Raw genomic sequence first — 15,485 nt, forward strand, 5'->3', positions numbered from 1 at the left:
AATTCCTATCTGCATGAAGAATTACTGATGGCCCTTGGTGTGTATCCTTCTGTCTGCCAACTGTCTTCCTCTCCATGACTATCATCAGGGAGGATTAAGAATGGTTAACATTAAAATGGCAACATCACCTACCATAACATATTTTAGGACAGCTAGGGGGAGTTAAAACTTTTCCAGGAAGATTTCCTGGATTTCCCTGTCTTTCTTCCCGCCTTTACTTGTGGATAGCACTCCCTTCAAATCCAGGTGACAAGAGTCTCTCTTGAATGGTCTGCAGTCTGTCTTTTGGCTTTCAGGAAAACAGGTGAGTGTAGATGGCAATTGGTTTTTCAGGAAGTAGTAATATCTTTTTTTTTTTTTTGGTCCGGTTGTGGGGCCTGAACTCTGGGCCTGAGCACTATCCCTCAGCTCTTCAGCTCAAGGCTAGTGCGCTACCACCTGAGCCACAGCGCCACTTCCGGCTTTTTTCTTTGTTTTGCTTATGTGGTGCTGAGGAATCAAACCCAGGGCCTCAGGCATGCAAGGCAAGCGCTCTACCACTGAGCCAACTTCCCAGCCCAGTAGTAATATCTTTGAACAGTAGTTTGCCTTCCGCAGGCATTAAGTCTTTTTAGAGTTCTGTTTATTTATAACAGCTCAGGACATATTTTGATTGCTAATGCTCTACATAAACTATAGGTTAACAGTTATAGATGGTGAGTGACAATGAGTTAAGAATAGCCCCGCTGGGAGTTCCGGGAAGATGGCGGAGGAGAAGCTGGAATCTGAACAAGCTCTTGCATAGAAAGCAGTTTTAGAGTTCCAGTGAACAGTCCTAAGCCAGAGAATCACACCAAGTGTGCCATCACAGGACAGAGAGTTAGTCAAGAGAGGGGAAACCAAGGAGACACATCTGAGCGCTTGCCAGCAGCTGCCGCTGCAGCGGCAGGGTCGCGGCGGCGCGACCACCGCTGCGGGGGTCATACCTGAGCCACAGAGAGTCCAGGACTAAGGAGCCAGACGCAGCGGACGAGCGGATTCTACTCAACACCAGCAAGAACCGACAAGGAGCGGACATATTCATCCTGCATTTTGCAGACCAGAGACAACCCAGGATCCAAGACTCGGCGTGAGTAGAAGCCCGACGTCCTCACTCCTTCTCAGGGAGCAGAGGAGGGAAGGCCACCCCTTCCCCCCCAGCACCGGTGATCTCCATCTTGGATACCGACAAAGCTCAGAGGAGCGGCTAGCTCCAGCTCAGGCCTTGGAATAAAACGAGTCATTTAGCAGGTCACAAGAACTTAACGGCAAAGTGACCTGCCAGACTCAGCTACCTCCAGGGAAAAGTCACCCAGCTCAGGCGCCAGCCATTGGAGTGGCTCTCCTCACTGGGTAACCAAAGCCAGAGGCTGCCTCTCCCTCTAGCAGCCACCACAATCAATTGAAAAACAGAAACCCTGAGAATGGCTCCAGGCTGGGCGCTGTGAGTTTTTTCACAAAATAGCCCCAGGGAAAAGCTACTGTTTGTTGAAAGGCCTCAACTCTACCCAGAACCTAGCCTCATCACTGCATCCCCCTCTTTTGTGATACTCAAAGCAGATCACCCTCCCAGTAAACTAACCTGGGAGGGGGAACTCACAAGCTTGGGTAAAGCAAAGCATTTTTCTGCCTGTTCCAACAAACTGACTTAAGAAACCAATCAAGCCACAGGACCTCAAGCTGACCAGAGACTCCAACAAGAGGCTGGTTACAGACAAAAGGGAGATACAGGATTCTTCCCACCCCTCCCCCCCCAAAAAAAATCAAAGAACTTTTTTTTTTCTTCTTCTTTTCTTTTGTTTTTTGTTACCTTATATATATAAAAAATTTTTTCCTTTTCAAAAACTTTTATTAATCTTTAATTTTTGCCTCTTCTGAAAAAATAATTGTTTTCCAGTAACTTTTTTTTTTCCTCTTCTTATAATTTTTATTTTAGGAATACGTGAATGTGCGTTTTCCTTTCTTTTCTTGTCTTCTTTCTCTTTTTCTTTCTTTCTTAATTATCTTTTTGTTTTTTGTCTAGCTCTACTGAACTTCTGATCTTTTTTCTCCCTTTCTTATCCTTTCCATCTTTTCCTCTCTTTTGATCTTCTTTATGTGACTTAACTCTTGTCCTGCACATCCTCAGATAAACCCGTAATTAACTAGTAGACCCTATCCCCCATTGTGTACACACTTAATCCACAAATTTATTACTCAATTCAAAACCTCTGAGACTTAAATTCATTAATAGCAGTACTACCTCTTTATACCTATATAATATTTTAAGCATTTTTTTAAAGTTTTTCACATCTCCTCTATGTCCCTCCCTTTCTCTCAATATATTCACATTCCTCTCTAAATAGATGGTCTTTTACTCTCTATAATAACATTAATTTTTACGTTTCTATTTTTTTTCTGGTCTCTTTTCATTCCCCTTTCCCTTTCTTCTTTCTCTCTCTCTCTCTACTTGCATCCTACCCAACCTATTTCCTGCATTGTGATTAGGACATAGTTAACTCTCCCTGTGCCTCCCCACACCAATCTATTCCTATTTTTTACCCACATCTCTTCCTAACCCTAATAATTTCTGGTTTTCCAAATTCTTCTCTGCGGTTCGAAGTCCTTTAACATATAGTTGTTTGATGTCGAATAGATGTATCTGTTGAACTAGATTGTATCTGTAGACTATTGACTATACAAATGCAAACTTTGGTTGATGGTTGCCTTAAGATAGTGTTCTAGCACAAAACTGGTGCTATCTTCATCTCAAATGGGCAGAGTAAGCCGGAAAAACACAAAAAATGGCAAATTCGGGTATCTCAATTCCCAATCTTGATAATCAGGGGTTAGAACAGATAATGAATAATCCAGAGGAGAGTTCCCAAATAGCTCTACAAACACTGCTGGAAAACATGATAAATGAGAAATTTGACAACGTACAAAGGACTCTGTATGAGCGTGATAGGGAGAGAGAGGAGGCATCCCAGAAGTTTATACAGGAATATCATAAGCGTGAGGAAGCTACTCAAAAACTGATACAGGATTTGCATGAACAACTTGAGAATACTCAAAGAGAAAGGGAGGAATGGCGTGAGCAGGCTGAGAACACTCAAAGAGAACTGCAGGAATCCCACGAACGGGAGGAAGCTAATCAAAGAGTAATACAGGAATTGAGAGACCAGGTAGAGAACACACAAAGATCACTAAAGGCATTCATGGAATCCATTAACAAAGAGCTGAAGGAAGTCAGGGAGACCACAAAGGGAATGCTGAATGGAACCCAACAGAAGGAATGGGAGTCCAAAGAAACCATAACCAATCAACTAAGTGATTTGAGAAAACCAAATTAAGGAAGTAAAGAAATTCATACAAGACCGAAAACAGAGCTTCAACAAAGAACTTGAAGCCATCAAAGCTGACCAATTAGAAGGAAAACAGATAAAAAACAAAGTAGAGAGTCTTGACAGCAGGTTAGACCATGCAGAAGATCGAATCTCAGGGATTGAAGACAGTCCAAGAAATATGATAGATCTATCCAACACCTGGAAGACACCATCAGAAGGCCTAATCTAAGGATAATGGGTGTAGAGGAGCACCTAGAAACAGAAGTTAATGGTCTAGGAAATTTGTTTAACAGGATCCTAGCAGAGAACTTCCCAAACATGCAAAAAGATAGGCCTATTCAGATACAAGAAGCCTTTAGAACCCCAAATAGACCAGACCAGAATAGGACATCCCACCGTCACATTATAATCCACACAGAATCAACTCAGACCAAGGAAAAGATCCTTAAAGCTGTCAAGGAGAAAAGGATAATCACCTATAAAGGGAAACCAATTAGAATCACCTCAGATTTCTCAGCAGAGACAATCAAAGCAAGAAGAGCCTGGAATGATGTACGCCATGCCCTAAAAACAAACAACTATCAACCAAGAATACTGTACCCAGCTAAACTCTCCTTCATAACTGAAGGCCAAATAAAAACCTTCCACAGCAAAGAAAAATTGAAACACTACATCTCCACCAAACCAGCCCTACAAAAGATTCTTAAAGATGTCCTACACATAGAAAACCAACAAGACTGCAATAAAGGCCAAGAAACTGCACCCAAACTGAGAATCCAAAAACCATAGGAAGAGCCCAGTTTTTGCAGCCCCAAGAAGGTAGATAACATGGCAGGAACTCCCAAATACCTCTCAGTCCTATCTCTTAATGTTAATGGACTGAACTCTCCAATTAAGGACATAGACTGTCTAGTTGGATTAAAAAACAAGACCCTTCTATCTGCTGCCTTCAGGAGTCACATCTTGCCTGTAAAAACAAACACAGTTTCAAGGCTGGAACAAAATCTACCAAGCAAACGGCCCCCATAAACAGGCGGGAGTTGCAATCCTAATATCAGATAAAATAGACTTCAAATTAAAATTCATGAGAAGAGATAAAGAAGGTCACTACATACTAATTAAAGGATCTCTCCTTCAGGAGGATATTACAATTCTAAATATCTATTCGCCAAACAATGGAGCACCCAAATTTATCAAAGAAACACTACTCTCCCTCAAATCCCATATAGATCCAAAGACATTAATTGTTGGGGATTTTAACACACCACTCTCCCCACTAGATAGATCAACTCGGCAAAAACTCAACAGAGAAACCGCAGATCTAAACAGCTGCATAGATCAATTAGACTTAACAGACATCTACCGAACATTTCACCCAGCAGCATCAGAATACACGTTTTTCTCAGCAGCACATGGAACATTTTCTAAAATAGACCACATTTTAGGCCACAAAGCAAACTTGTCTAAATTCAGAAACATTGAAGTTATACCTTGCATTCTCTCTGACCACAAGGGAATAAAATTAGAACTCAACACCAAAAGCCACCAAAGAAAGTCCGGTATCACATGGAGGCTGAACAACACACTGCTGAATCATGAGTGGGTCATGGAAGAGATTAGAAAGGAAATTCAAATGTTCATGCTATTCAACAAAAATGAGCACACAAATTATCAGCTCCTCTGGGACACAGCAAAGGCAGTACTCAGAGGCAAGTTTATAGCTCTGAGCTCCTACATCAACAAATTGGAGAGATCTGAAACTAACAATTTAATGACACATCTAAACCTCCTTGAAAAAGAGCAGCAAGATAAACCCCAATCCAGTAGACGGAAAGAAATAATCAAAATTAAATCAGAATTAAATGAATTAGAATCCAAAAAAACTATAGAAAGAATCAACAAAACAAAGAGTTGGTTCTTCGAAAAACTTAACAAAATTGACAGACCCTTAGCAAATCTTATCAGAAAAAGAAGAGAACACATCCAAATTAATAAACTCAGAGATGAGAATGGAAACATCACCACGGAAACAACCAAGATTCAGAACATTATAAGGGAATACTTCTCAAAACTTTATGCTAATAAGTTTGAGAACTTGACAGAAATGGACCTCTTCCTAGCAAATATTGACATGCCAAAACTAAACCAAGATGAGTTAAACTATCTTAACAGGCCCATATCAAGCATTGAAATAAAAACAGCAATAAGAGACCTCCCAGCTAAGGAAAGTCCAGGACCAGATGGTTTTACAGCGGAATTTTACAAGGCCTTCAAAGCAGAGCTCACACCAATTCTCCTCCAACTCTTCAATGAAATTGAAAGAGAAAGCTCACTACCGAACACATTCTATGAAGCCATCATAACCCTCATCCCAAAACCAGGCAGGGACTCATCAAAGAAAGAGAACTATAGACCCATTTCTTTGATGAACATTGATGCAAAACTTCTCAACAAAATTTTGGCCAACCGACTTCAACAATTCATCCAAGAAATCATACACCACGATCAAACAGGATTCATTTCAGGGATGCAAAGCTGGTTCAATATACGTAAATCAATTAATATTATTCATCACATCAACAGGAGCAAGAATAAGAACCACATGGTTATCTCAATAGATGCAGAAAAAGCATTCGACAAAATCCAATACCCCTTCATGATGAAGGTTTTGGAAAAATTAGGAATCCATGGAACATTCCTCAATACAATAAAGGCTGTATATGACAAACCTACAGCCAGCATTTTACTCAATGGTGAAAAACTAAAGCCATTTCCTCTTAACTCAGGAACAAGACAAGGATGCCCACTCTCTCTACTTCTCTTCAATCTAGTATTAGAATGCCTAGCTACAGCAATAAGACAAGATGCAGACATAAAGGGGATCCAAATAGGGAAAGAAGAAATAAAACTCTCCCTCTTTGCAGATGACATGATCTTGTATTTAAAGAATCCCATAGACTCCACTCCCAAATTACTCAAGCTGATTCAAAACTTTGGCAAAGTAGCAGGTTATAAAATTAACCCCCCAAAATCAATGGCTTTTCTGTATGCCAACAATGAGAAAAGTTTGGCTGAAATTAGGAAAGCAACACCATTTGTAATAGTCCCACAAAAAATAAAATACCTAGGAATTAACTTAACTAAAGAAGTGAAGGACCCCTATGATGAAAACTTTAAAATCTTGAAAAAGGAAATCAACACAGAACTTAAAAAATGGCAAAACCTCCCATGCTCCTGGATTGGAAAGATTAACATCGTGAAAATGGCAATACTTCCCAAGGCTATCTACAAATTCAACGCAATACCTATCAAAATTCCACCCTCATTCTTCAAGGAAATAGAAGAGGCAATCCAAAAATTCATATGGAACAATAAAAGACCCCGAATAGCAAAACTGCTCCTTAATGGAAAGAACACTGCTGGAGGAATATCAATACCAAATTTCAAACTCTACTATAAAGCCATAGTAATCAAAACAGCTTGGTATTGGCATAAGAACAGACCTCAGGAACAATGGAATAGAATTGAAAACCCAGAAATGAACCTACAGACCTATAGCCATCTGATCTTCGATAAGGGAGCTAAAACAATAGAATGGAAGAAAGACAGCCTCTTCAGTAAATGGTGCTGGCAAAATTGGTTAACTACATGTAGAGAACTAAAGCTAGATCCTTACATGTCACCCTGCACCAGAATCAACTCCAAATGGATCAAAGACCGTGAACTCAAAGCAGACACTCTGAAAACCTTACAGGATGGAATAGGAGAAACCCTAGGTCTCCTTGGCTCAGGCCGAAATTTTCTGAATAGAGACCCGGAAACACAACAAATCAAAGAAAGGTTGGACAAATGGGATTGAATAAGGTTGCAGAGCTTCTGCAGGGCAAATGACATAGCTAGCAAAATCAATAGAAAGAAAGCCCACGGATTGGGAGAAGATCTTTACTAGCCATACAACGGACAAGGGTCTCATATCTAAAATATATTTGGAACTCAAAAAATTAAACCAACCAACAACAAATCCTCAAAGAAACAACTGCCCAATAAATAAGTGGGCGAAAGACTTAAAGAGAAGCTTCTCTGAAGAAGAAAGGATGGCCAATAGACACATGAAGAAATGTTCAACATCCCTAGCCATAAAAGAAATGCAAATCAAAACAACATTGAGATATCACCTCACTCCAGTTAGAACAGCAAAAATCAAGAACTCTAACAACAACAGATGCTGGAGGGGATGTGGACAGAAAGGAACCTTACTTCATTGTTGGTGGGAATGTAAACTTGTTCAACCACTTTGGAAAGCAGTATGGAGGTTCCTCAAAAGACTTCACATAGAACTCCCCTATGACCCAGCAATCCCACTTTTGGGCATTTACCCTAATGTTTACAAAAAAGACCACACTAAAGCTACCAGCACAACTATGTTTATTGCAGCATTATTTACCATAGCTAAGATATGGAAGCAACCCAGATGCCCCTCAGTAGATGAATGGATCAAGAAAATGTGGTATATATACACAATGGAATTCTATGCCTCCATCAGAAAGAATGACATTGCCACATTTGTTAGGAAATGGAAAGGCTTGGAAAAAATTATACTAAGTGAAGTAAGCCAGGCCCAAAGAAACATTGGTCCCATGGTTTCCCTTATTTGCAATATCTAGTATAGGTATGAGTCAAGCGGAAAAGGTCAGATAATGTGATGTTAGGAAAACGAACCCTTAAATATGTATTTTAATGTTTTTGTTTCTTTCATGCATGTGTTTCTAATGCATTTATAAGATTATTTCTTTGTTGCTTTGTATGTCCCTTCCCCACAGTGTAACCCCCTCTTTCACTATATTTGATGTCAGTATAACATGTGGAGGAGATGGGGACAAACAAGTCGTTTAAGCATTCAGGTGGACCTGTTGCAACAATGAGAAGTACAAAATGTCATGTCAAAACCAGCTTTACAATGTCGGTGGGGGGGACTGAGGGGGGAATGATTGGGTGGGGGGGAGGGGGAGGCTGGGAAGGGAGGTGAAGGGTAAACAAAGGAGGAGGCTGCAATGCTTGGTAAGAAATGTATGCATTACCCTGCCCATGTAATTGTAACCCCTCTGTACAGTATGTTCTCAAATAAAATAAAGTAAAATTAAAAAAAAAAAAAAAAAGAATAGCCCCGCTGTGAGAATCTATCAGCACTGAGGTTGATTTTTTAGAGTCTTTGCTTTCTGAATGACTGTATTGAAAGGCATTTGGGCAGAATGGCCAACAGGGAGTTATTTTGAAACACATATGTTCTCTGTATGCCTTCATGCATTCGCACATCTTCCCACTGCTGAGAAGATTTTGATTAAATATTTTCTGCTAGAAATTTCTGGCAAAACTTGCTGACCCATGACTATGCTTCTAAGACTAAGGAAGAGCAGCCGCACTGCTGAGGTGAATTTCTTCCACCTTTATGGCACGTATCTTATTCCATCTTGAAGGCTTTGCTTTCGTTCTGTTTTATTTCTTGTTTTAACATTTTATATCCATATAAATGGAAAATTATGTATGATAAAGTCACTGTTTCCAGTTTACGTAAACCTGTAGGGATGCTATGACATAAATCTACTTGTAAGGGTAAAAAACTCAACTCCTACAACATATATAAATATAAATATATATATATATGTATACGATTATACAACTACACAACTATACAACTATATATATGCACATATACATAAATATATATATCCTATATAATATATAGTGATTAACCCCAGATGGAGTAAAGTTAATCATAAAAAACATTATTATAGCTGAGTGCTGGTGGCTCATATCTAATCCTAATCCTAACAACTCAGGAGGCTGAGATCCAAGGATAGTGATTCAAAGCCAGCTTTTCCAGGAAAATCAGTGAGGCTCTTATCTGTAGTTAACCATTAGAAAACCAGAAGTGGAGCTATAGCTCAAAGTGGTAGCATGCTAGCCTTGAGCAAAAGAGCTCAGGCATTTCACCCAGGCCCTCCATTCAAGCCCCAACTGACAAAATAATAATAATAATAAAATAGTATTATCAACTGTATTATAATTATAATATATAATATTATGATGAATTATAACATGATAATAATATTATATAATAAAATGTGGGAGAATATTATGATAGAGAACAAACTGTAAAGACAATCCTGAAACTACAAAGTACCTCCTAGATCTCACTTACATATTTTTTTTTAGTCCACATAATAACATATGCCATAACAAAATCAGACAGCCTGCCAATTGGGTGTTAGCTTCTCACCAATGTGACCGAAGCAACCAACCTACCAACTCAAGGGAGGCACAATTTGTTTCTGCCTCTGGTTTCAGCCGTGGCTGTCTCTGAGCTCTTGGGAGAGCATCAGGGCAGCGGGGTCCTGCAGGGGATGCTATTCTTCACTTTTTGTCAGAGAAGAGGGAATGAGGATCTAGTCCAACCTTCAGGGGCAGTCCATAGCAACTAGCTTCCTCTGGCCATGGCTCCCAACATAATTCCCACAACCTTCCCAGATGGAGGCTCCTGCTAGAGACCAAATGTCCAAACCAAGCCTGGGAGGAGGCATTTTATTTCCAAACCATCCTATCCTGCCCCTGGGTTCCAAACATCCATGGCTCTCATCACATGAAATTCATTTCATCCGTCCACAAGAGTCTTCCCAAGTCGCAACAGCTCTAATACTTTTCAGAACCCCAAGTTCAAAGTCTCTAAGACTCGAGGCAGATCTTGCCCTTGACCCTGGTAAAAATGAAAAGTCGCAGATTTCTCTCATATAATAACTCAGAGTACCCATTCGCCTGTCAAAAGAGGAAGAATAGGAGAACCGCAATGAAGGATAGGACCAACGCCAGGCCGAAACCCGGCAGGGCAAATCCTACGCCATGTGGCTGTGGCTGGCAATCCAGGCTCCTTGGTGAGATGATCTGCTGTCCAATGTGCTGGGCAGCCCCCGGCCGTGGCCTTGCCCGTTACAGCCCACACAGCCTCTCTCGAGTGCCATGCTGGCCCCTGAACAGGTGCTTAGAAACGGCTTCTCATTTGGGCCTGCAAAATACCAAAAGGGTAACAAATTCTAGGACACAAACTTGGCTTCTCTGACTCCATTTTGTATCTGTGCTCTTTGCTCTGTGCCATGCTCTCCTGCAGCCACCGTGGGACCACATTTGGATGGTGGAAGGACAGGCCTGATGGGAAACATCTTAGGACAGGAGTCCAGGCTACTCCCAACTACTGACCAACCCCCACTAACCCATCTTGAGCTAATGAGCAATCGCTCGCCCATCTGACCACCCCTGGGACCGATCAGTAATCAGTCACTCATGACTCTCATTCTCTGCTGCAGTTCCTCCTCCCAGCCTAAAGCTCCCTTCCAGACCTGCAGATGAGCTGACGGACTCCATTCGATTCCTTCTGCCATATTCCTACGTCACGGTAATAAGTCTCCTTTCTCCTCCCTTAACTACTATTTAACTATTTATTGGCAGTGTGGTAAATGGTAGGAATCTCGATACTGGGGCCTTTTGTCTAAAACTCCGATGATAGTTCCAGTTGCCTGTGGCCTCCCTCAAGATGCTGGCTGCTGTTTTTTTCTGGGGTCTCCACTGCATCTTTGGCTTCATTCTCACAGCTTCGTGAACATCCGCTGCTTAGGGGCTGGCCGCAGGAATCCTGAAAAGCTTTCCTTTGAAATCTGGGTGGCAGCTCTAGGAATGCCCCACATCCCCTACCCCTGCAAATGCTCACAAATCTGGCATCACAGCCTAGGTCTGCTGTGAACCCAAGTGGTACCCGAGTCCCCTTGGACTGCAGCTGCAGTGACCTCCCCATGCCTGGGCTGCGGAGCGTGGCCAAAGGAATCCTGGGAGAAAGCCTTGCCTGAGACCCTGCAGAGCAGCATAGCCAGAGGTGTGCTCTTCTCCAGGGAAAGTCCTCCAAGAGACGGGCCCAATCCCGAGATGCCCTTAAAGGTCTTTTCCTCTGTCCCAGTGCAGAGTGCTCCGCTTCCTCTCTATGATGCTAATCTATTTAATAACCACACCCCACCCAGAGCACAAGTTTTCACTTACTCCTCCTCTGGCCAGGAATGCTTTCAAATCCTCGGCTGTTTTGCTCCCAGTTCTCCCTGCAAGCTTCGGTAATAACCAGGCCACAAACTGAAGGCTATGCTGTGTGGAAATTCTGTCTGCCAACCTGATGTGTCCATTGTCTTTAAAGCCCGCCTCCCTCAGTTGCAGCAGGACTGAAAATGTGGAGGCAGATTCTTTGCCAGAATGTGCCAAGGAGGGCCTGGGATCCTGTTCCCAGGGTCAGTCCCGAGGCCACCCAAGGGCTCACGGCCAAGACTTCCCCGCAGGCCTTCTCTCCTCCTCCGCTCCCACCAGAGTCTGCTAACAGCAGCCCAGGGTTTTCTTAGCTTGGTTTTACCAAACTCTCCCAAATTCTTCCCATAAACCTCTCCCAAACGGCAAAGAACCAAAAGGTCAGTTTAGGTCTCATCTCTGGGACTCATCTTCCCTATTAACTTCTTCATTAATTTTGTTACCTTTAAACTACTGGACATAACAGCTTAAGGGAGGATGTTCTTATCTGAGGTTCATGCAGCCCAGGGTTTTGTGGCTTCCTGATGCCCCCGGGCACACAGTAGAGGCTGGTCTTGGAATCCTGGCAGACAGCAAGTGTCTTTCATTTATTTCATTTCATTTTCATTGTATTTCACATCTTCATACAGCTTCGCTTTCTTAAGAATACTCCTTTCCTTCCAATAGTGAAGTTGCAAGAAGTCGCTCCTCACAGTACTTTGATGGCTGTTTAATTCCAGCTAGAGAAAAGGGCCCTTTACAATTTCATTGCATTCTTCTGTAGTGTTGAGGAAGACTCTGGTAAGAGTGGAGTCTGTGTGTGTGATTAGTGCTCATCTCAGCTTTGGTATACACAACGGAGCGTGAATGTTTACCAAAACATCAATGGACCATAATTTATATATCACTGATTGAATCTCTATCGATATGAAGTTGGCAGTTGCCAGAATCTACAATGATGGTTTGGCCTTCAAGTGCATGATAACTATGAGCTGTTGGACAATGCAAACCTGTAAAAGCTGTTGTGTTTATGTTCCTTGTGAAAAAACAACATTTAGGGTGTGTGGTATTCTTATAATACTGTGATCTCTTATAAATTCCAAAGAAACTAGAGAAGTTAGAGTGGAATCCCAATCTGCGGAGTTAGTCACCATAATATTAGAAATCCCCGAGGAGATTAGAACTGCCTTCATCAGGCTGATGTGGGAGGCAGTCATGAATGAGCAGGCTGGCTGGATGAGGATGTATTATGAGAACAAGGATGTTAATTGGGTAGCATCCTTTCATACATTCAAGGACTTACTTCCTAATAAATGCATAGCTCAGCAGGGTTTGATATATGTCCTCTCCTACACATGAATGATGAGGTGCATGTCCTTATAATCCAAAAGACTCATAATAGGAGCAGTAGTTATTCCCTTGTTGTGCAAGTAATTGATTCATTGATATCATAGTCATAGTTTTTGACTAATAAAATATGTTTAAAAATTAATGATAAAGCAACTAAAATTAGTTCTATATATTGGAACAAAATGGAATTGATTGGGAAAAATAATAATTATGAAGACACAGCAGCTAATGATCATGAAAATATTCCATGTAAAATTTGAATTGGACAAATGTAAAACTGTCTTTAGAAGCACCAAATACATTTCATAGTTCAAGTATAACTCAGAAATAAATAATCCAATTTCTAAATTTAAGAACTTAGAAAAATAAAGCAAGTGATCACAAATTCTCAAATGTACATCTACTTAACTCTTAATCCTTCAGAGTTCATCTGAAATGTCAGGGTTCATCTGAAATGAGGGTTCATTTGAAGTCAGGGTTCAGTTGAAGTCTCACAGGAGTGAACCTTACCAGGGTTCCTAAGTTGCAAAAAACACTGGTGGTGTTTATAATAAATACAATTTCTGATTCAATGTGATATAATTGTAAGAGAAAAAAATCAGTGAGACTGCTAATAGAACCTAAATAATTTTTTAACAAACCAAAAAGAAAAGACAGATTTTGACAAGATTTACTAGGGAAAAAAATAGAAAAATAAACAAAATGCAGAACTGAAAACAGGTAAATAACCACAGATTTTTTAAAAAAAATTAAAATGAACAAAACTACATAACTAAATTTGAACATCAGATTTAAATAAGAAAAATTTAGAATGTGTAAATTGATACAAGAAAGATTAGATAGTTGAGTAAACATCACAGAGATCAAAGTACCAAGGAAAGACTGACTGATCCTCAAAGACTCTAAAAGACCAATTAATTCTTGAATCTGATAAGCTATTCTAAAACAGAGACAGTTAATTTCACTTCACGTTTCCAAGGCAGTACAGTATTAATCCCAAGGTTTGTTAGAGATAATTAAATGCAAGAACGGAATTAAGTTGATTCCACTTAATTTCACTCTGTGGAAATTACCACAGACCTGGGTCGAGTGGCGGATCTTTCCTTAGGCTAGCTCACAGACCTGCCACGGCATCTGCAGAAGTGAAAAAGAAATCTTGCCTTTCATATTACAGCTTTATTTTATAAATACAGTTTATTGTTATTGTAGAAGTGATGTACAGCGAGGTTACAGTTACAAAGTCAGATAATAACTACATTTTCTTCTTGAGCCATTTTACCCCTTCCCTCACTTTCTCCCAGTTTTTCCCTCCCATCTCCACCCACAAATTGTATCGTTCATTTTCCACAGTGTGTCTAATGAGTACCAATCCTGTATTTGTTCACCCTTTGTCCCTCCATTTCTGTTCCCCTCCCTACCCTCCCAAAGTCCAACTAACAAACAAGACAAAAGGAAAAGTCAACTTAAACAGCAGCAACAATAACAAAAATCACTTCTTTCCATTTCTTGGGAGTTCATTTTGTAACCTGTTATTTTATATGATCATATGCATATAGCTGTTGACCCTTTGTGATCCTCTCCTATGAATAGCCTACTGTGGTCTTGTTGTATGGATGTCTAGAGACATGTAAAATTTATGATATCCCAGTGTATGTTTTTCACCATTCAATGTGAATACAATCTAAGTTTCCTTGGGTCTAGATAACCTCACTTAAAGTATTTTTCAAGTCTTTCAATTTTCTCACAAATGGTACAATATCATTTTATTGTGGAAGAGTAGAATTCCTTTGTATGTATATACCATTATATATATATGTGTGTGTGTGTATATATATATATATATATATATATATATATATATACCACTTCTGAGAAGTCTCTCTTTAAGTCTTTAGCTCATTTATTCATTAGATTGTTGATTGTTTCAGGGTTTATATTTGAGGTGTTTACTTTTTTTGAGCTATAAGTATATTTTAAATATGAGGCCCTTGTCTGATGTATCGCTTATGAAAATCCTCTCCCGTTCCGGACTTTCTATTTATCTTGCTAACTATGTCCTTTGTCATGTAGAAACTCTTCTGTTTGATGGGTTCTCAGTTATCATGCCTTTCTTTGATTTGTCGTGGTACTGAATCTTAGGAAGTTTTAACCCATGCCTATGACCTCACGTGTTTCCCAAACCTTTCTGGTAACATTTTCATGGTGTCTGGTCTTACCTCCAGGTCTTTGATCCATTTTGAATTGATTCCAATGCAGGGTGATATACAAAGATCTAGGTTTCACTTTTTTTGCGTGTGGCTTGGCAATTTTGCCAGCACCATTTGTTGAAGAGGCTGGTTTTCTTCTAACCTGTGTTTGTGGCTCCCTTATCAAATATTAGGTGGCTAATATTCGATTCATTTCTGTGGGTTTCTTTCTGGGTCTTCTATACTGTTAGGTCTTTTTACATGCCAGTAGTAAGCTGTTTTTGTTACTATGGCTTTGTAACAGAGTTTGAAGTTTGGTATTGATATTGCTCCAGTACTGTCCTCCCTGCTAAAGATTGTTTTTGCTATTCAAGGTCGTTTATTATTCCATTCGAATTTTTGGATTGCTTTCCTTATTTCTTTGAAGAAAGTTGTTGGAATTTTGATGGGTATTGCACTGAACTTGTAAATTGCTTTGGGCAGTGTTGCCACTTTAACAATGTTAATTCTTCCC

The sequence above is a fragment of the Dipodomys spectabilis genome, unplaced genomic scaffold (genome assembly GCF_019054845.1).
Source record: "Dipodomys spectabilis isolate Male_0828 unplaced genomic scaffold, ASM1905484v1 ptg000169l, whole genome shotgun sequence".
In the NCBI taxonomy this organism is placed as follows: Eukaryota; Metazoa; Chordata; class Mammalia; order Rodentia; family Heteromyidae; genus Dipodomys; species Dipodomys spectabilis.